General features: G+C 27.6%; 1 long non-coding RNA gene across 1 annotated transcript; it reads left to right on the forward strand.

The window, feature by feature from the left end:
* Positions 1-514: 514 nt before the first annotated feature.
* Positions 515-1,236, forward strand: LOC123271938. Its single transcript, XR_006510970.1, has 2 exons — positions 515-813; positions 953-1,236. It is a non-coding gene; the product is annotated as an uncharacterized LOC123271938 (long non-coding RNA).
* Positions 1,237-6,316: the final 5,080 nt, after the last annotated feature.

A 6,316-nucleotide genomic window follows, 5' to 3' on the forward strand; every position in this document is an offset into this window, starting at 1 on the left:
AAATCTAAATTTGGTCAAGCCCTTTCGAACGGCACCAACCGCGATAAAATCGGTCCAGCCGTTCAAAATTTATGAGAGCTTTACACGGAAAAAAGTAAACTGTAATAAATAACAGTCGATTTATAATAAGTAATGATCAACTGCTAAAAATTACCATTTCAAACAGTAAAATCGTAATTTTACTATTCACATTGTAATATTTACAATTTAAACGTTACAATTTACTCTTTACATGGAAGAAAATACTATTTCAAACAGTAATATTCGCTAGGTAAATGTCTAAAATGTTAAAGTATAATAATTAAGAATTCAGACTTTAATATTTATCATTTCGTACCTAAAAAATGATGTTATGATATGTAAAAAGTATAAAATAAAGTTAGTAAATTTTTAATACAAGCAACGTCAATATTTACAAAGTAAAATGGTAAATTTTAAACGCAACGCCAAAAGTCAAACTGTAATTATTGACTTGCTTAGACTGATAAAATGTATATTTTGAAAGTATAATTTTTACTGTTTGAAATGTTAAATTCTCCCAGAGTGAGACCCCTTTCTCTTGTCACGGGGCTCCTTCATTATCCGTTGAAGGTCCTCACCCTAGCCGCGGTTAGTTATCGACGGATCACTGGGCGCTGTGGTCTAGGATGCTCGCGCAGTAACAATAAAAATTAACATAAGTTCCGGGGCCTAGAAAATAAGCGTTCCGCGGGTGGGGATAATTCCACACCAGGGGCAAGTGAAGTTGGCGCACCGAAAAGCGACATTGTGAAGCCGGAGCCCGAGACACCAGCACGAGATCTTGGAAAACAGGTAATTATTTATTTTCCTCTGAGTTTCTTGTGGAACCTTCAGAGCGATTAATTAAACATTTATAATTGATATTTATTGCTAGGCATTTAGCCAGCCTAAATATCCTCCAATAATTATTCTAACTATCCTGAATTTCCAGATTTAATTCACCGTTGACTAAATCCCGAGCTACGACGCAATTAACCAGATCCGAGATACCTGATAGAGCTGTGTAATTTGGCGGACAAAATTTGCCTAGACCGAAGGCCACAGAAACGACAACGGAATTCGAATTAAAAGAAAAGAAATCGCCAAAAATTTCTCAGGTACAGAAAATTTAACCTCGGTAAATTATTGCGTCGCTCCCGGAAATTCTAGGCACAGGCCAGGTTCCGTCTTCCAATCACCCTACTTGATTAATTAATTAATTATCCGAATTCAAATAAAATATCTAAATTATAAGTCGAAGTTAAAATTAGTTAAAATGAAATTTGAATAAATAGAAAATTTGACAAGTCGAAAAATTTCAAAATTAAAAATAAAAGAGGTTAAAATTAAAATTAATATTTCTATAAAATTGGTCAAATAAGTTTAAGTTAAAATTTATAAAATCAGAAAGTTTAATATCGACAAATTTGAGTTAAATTGCGTCATTCATCTGAGCGAAATTCTGTCGATTAAATTTATTATAAATTATAAATTAAAATAAAACTAAAGGGAATTAAAATTAGAGATTTATCCGAGTTAGATAAAAATTGATTAATAAAATCAACAATTAAAAATAAATTAAAATTTAAAATGAAAATTATTCATTAAAATTAACTTTGGGAAAATATCAAAAATTTTTAAATAAAATAAAATTCTTTAATTTAGAAAATTACAATTGTCAAGCAGTAAATTAATTTATAAAAAATTACAAGCGTAAAATTGTCAATAGATCAAAATTGTTCAAAAACTTCGATAAATAAAATTGTCAAATTCCAGTATGATAAGTTTCAAAAATAATTAACATAAAAATTTAGCCTTGGAAAAATTTAGCCAAGTTGACGACTAAGTCTCAAATTCTTACTGGAATTCAAAATAGACATAAGCCGATTATTCAGGCAGTTTGAATTCGAGTAAATTTTAATTAATCTAAAATTTTGGTTGAATAAAACGCTGCTGTGATATTAATAACTAAGCGACCAAAATTAATTTAAATTATTTATCGAAGTCAAGTTAGGAACCGGGAAAATTGATTCCCAGGAAGTCATGTTAAAAAAAAGTATTTAAGAATTTTAAAAATGATTGTTAATTAGAGTCAAGAGTGTGTTTGGATGAAATTATTATATTGTGTGTGTGTGTGTGTGTGTGTGAAAAATTAAATTTACATTATATACTCCTCGTTCACGGGCTGTCGAGGAGGTTAGTATTAGCAGGTTGTCGACTAGTGTCATGGTATCCTCCTCTGTCCTAGTCGACTTCAGGTTCCTTAGTCCCGTAGTGAGGGTCCGGGCGACAGCGAAAGGGCTAAGGACGGTTTGAACCTTGGGCAGGGGTCCGGGCGACCACCCAAGGTCAAATCTAGAGTCTTAGAGCGTGAGGGTCCTGTGGACAGCGCGACTTAGGTAGAAACTGCGGTATAGACGCTCCATATGAGGGTACCGTCAGGAATAAGCAACTATGATAGAAACTATGATATAGACGCTCCTTATGAGGGTATCGTAGGAATAAGAAACTATGATAGAAACTACAGTATAGACGCTCCTTCAGAGGGTACTGTTAGGATTAAGAAAATTTTTCGGGTATGTGAGTGCGTGTGAGAATTAAAATAGAATTTAATTATGTAAAATTAAGAAAATAAATTCATGATCAATGTCAAATCTACTTGTTATTATTTATGTCAAATTTTTATGATTTCTCTCGACCCTGTGATATCTCTCTTGCTTGGACCGGTTCTGGAAACCGTGATAAAAATTCCAGTGGCGCCCTTAATTATTAAATTTAAATAAAGGGGTGACCAAGGGACGGTACCAACCCGTTACACTCTTTCATCTAAGTTCCCCTTCTCTTCATAATATGGACTATTTATTGAAATGTTAAATAGTAAATTTAAATAATAATTAAGTCGATCTGTAAGTTAGCAATTAAAATTATCAATATTGATAATTTTAATTCGAAGTCTGAATCGAAATTATCAATATTGATAATTTTAATTCGAAGTCTGAATTAAAATTATCAATATTGATAATTTTAATTCAAACTTGGAATTAAAATTATCAGTATTGTTAATTTTAATTCAGACTTGGAATTAAAATTATCAATATTGATAATTTTAATTCAGACTTGGAATTAAAATTATCAATATTGATAATTTTAATTGCTAACTTACAGATCGACTTAATTATTATGTAATATTTTTTGATAGTTTAAATAAAATTCAATTGATTTCCATAATTTACTATTCTGTTCTTTTGCTTACATAAATTTCCAATGATGAAGTATTTTTTCCGTCATCGCACTAATTATTGTGAAATTTTTAATTTATAAATTTCTGGAGCCCTTATCAATAAGAATAATTAATATAACTAAAAGCATTTGAACTAAAAACATTACTGCAAAAATAACTGTACAAGTTATTTATAACATAAATCATAATTCTGGTATGTAATTATTTAGATAGAGAATTATTGAATAATAATATCAAAATGCTCCACATACATGTAAACATAATCTCAAAATTCATAATTATCATTATCAACAAAATATCAATTAATCAATTAAAATTTAAATGATAAAAAATTACATGAAAATAGGATAACTTGTCATCCAATAGTGATTCTTTTGAGACTTTAATGATCAAAGTTACTTTTTTTGATACAATATAAAATTGAAACCTAAGTTTAATAAATTTATATCATATTCAATGATGATTAATATTTGTACATTATATTTTTAGGGACTGAATTAAATTTATCAGCTTAATGAAAATTTAGCTTCAATAAAATTCAGAAAATTTTTCATAGAACATATTTAGTATTAAATAATAAAAATGCGTTTGTTTTCTTATACCATAATTTCTAAGATGACTAAAAATTTTTATCTATACTCAACAACGTAAACAAAATTTACTATCATATGTATGACATCGGCAAATATGCATACAGCTAAAAATTCCAAATAAAAATTGATTTCTGCCTAACAAACATGTCAAAAAAATTGTAAAAAATAATATCTTAAAAAATAAAAAATGCTCCAAAACCCTATGTTTCTATATGCTGATGGAATTAACATTATCAAAAGTGAATTAAAAATAGATTTCAAAAAAATAATCTCAAATAAAAATTATGTCAAACATAATTCAAAAACAGTAAAAATATTAATTATAATTTAAACCTTAGGTAGAAAATCTTAAGCTTTAAAAAGTAAAACGGCGTGCCATATGATTCAAGAATTTTTCGTCTTAATTCAAGACAATTACCGTCTTCAAAATTATAATCTTGGTTCAAAAATTTTTCTCTTGAATCAAGTTAATTTTTTTTTTTAGTGCATGTATTATCATAATAAAAATAGAAATGTTGACAAAAATTAGGTTTTTATAATTTTTTATACTTAATTTGACACGAAAACTTTTTTCTGTATTTTCATTGTAAATCGTCAAAAAAATTTTTTTTTCAAATTCACAGATTCGGTAGAATCTGGCACCAAGTTCCGTTCAAATCCGTTGTAAACCGAGCGCCAGACTACCGACTATGTTTACTGTAAGCAGAACGGTTTTTTGAGGCTGCGAAATTTTATTTAATTCTACGGTACTTTTTTTACCCAATTTGTTTATCATAACAGTAATTCATAATTTATTTCACTGTATTAATTAATTATATTCACTTATAACAATTTATTTACTTGAAATTATTAAATTTTATCAGCACATACTATAGCTCGCTCACAAATTTCGATCCTGACTTTTTTTTGATGGAGAAAGGTCAGCGCCACAGACTAGATAAAATAAAAATGTGTAGTAATCCTCCTATAGATAAGCAACTACAGTTAAAAAAAGTAATTCACAGCTTACATTTACGGCCGCCAGGGTGCACTGGAATTACATCTACATAAACTGTAGCTTCAAGGGGATAGTTTGCAGTAAAAAATGCAGTCAACACGAGATTTAAGTTGGTACCAATTTTAAATTTTCATTATAATTACAAAAAATACTAAAATCCGAACAAAAACAGTTTCACTGTAAAAAAGTCGCGCCAAGTCCACGTTCATAAGACTATTAGGAAAAAAAAATTTTTTTTTTCTTTACAAAATACAAAATAAAAAATTAAAAATCCAAGTAACCGATATGATTGTTTATGATTTTCGGAAATTAAAAAAAAATTTTATTGTAAATTTAAAAACTAAAAAAATTTTTAGAACGTACTTGGTGTGCGTCATTGTGTATTTCAATTTTTTTAAAGTCCTAGTAAATAGATTTTACGAATTTCATTAAAAGTAAAATATTTTGCAACCACGCACACTAAATACGTTCTAAAATTTTTTTTTTATTTTTTAAATTTACAATAAAATTTTTTTTAATTTCCGAAAATCATAAACAATCATATCGGTTACTTGGATTTTTTAATTTTTTTATTTTGTATCTTTTGTAAAGAAAAAAAAAATTTTTTTTTCCTAATAGTCTTATGAACGTGGACTTGGCGCGACTTTTTTACAGTGAAACTGTTTTTGTTCGGATTTCCCTTTTCGTTATCTTATAGGAAATTAAATTCTCTACAAAAAAGGTCGCTTTCATTTTTTCGCTAAAATGCATAGGAAAAAAGTTACAGGGCTTTAAAAAACGAAAATTATAAAACGTAAAAAATAACTTTTTTTTTTGTTTTTCGACAACAAATTATTTTATTTCGTAAAATTCTTTACTTAATTCATCTATATTTAGTCTGTCAATTATATCTAAATTTGATCTATATATGGAAGAAAAAAAAATATATTTATTTATATTTTATTTTTTTTTAAATTTTATTTATTTAATTTATTGTTTAAAGATATTACATTATCACATATACAACATTGGAAACGCATGAACCATAATAATAATAGGACGCATAATAAATACGAACGCACAATAATAATAATAGGACGCATGCGCGCAAGCTAAACGAGTAACACCGCAAAAACTTTGGTATCGTGTTTTTTTGTATTTTAATATTGTACAACTTTCATGAAATTATATATACAAACAAAATTTATAATAAAATAGTGTTAGAAATATGCTCTAAAATAAAACCGATGCTAAAGCTGTCTTAATAGTGTACATATTTATTTATATTATATTTTTATATTATATATGGGGCATTTCATGCCAAATCGACCACTTTTGAACTCGACCCTTTTCGATTTTTCTGAAATTTTGGTATCTTTCTCTACTCTATTGAAAACAATAGAATTTTTTCAAATTTTTTTACTCAACAAAAACAAGTTACGAGTTATTTAAAAAAGACAGCTTTTTTTTTGTTAAATAACCATACCTTTTTTGAAAATTAACTTA

The sequence above is a fragment of the Cotesia glomerata genome, linkage group LG9 (assembly GCF_020080835.1).
Source record: "Cotesia glomerata isolate CgM1 linkage group LG9, MPM_Cglom_v2.3, whole genome shotgun sequence".
Lineage (NCBI taxonomy): Eukaryota > Metazoa > Arthropoda > Insecta > Hymenoptera > Braconidae > Cotesia > Cotesia glomerata.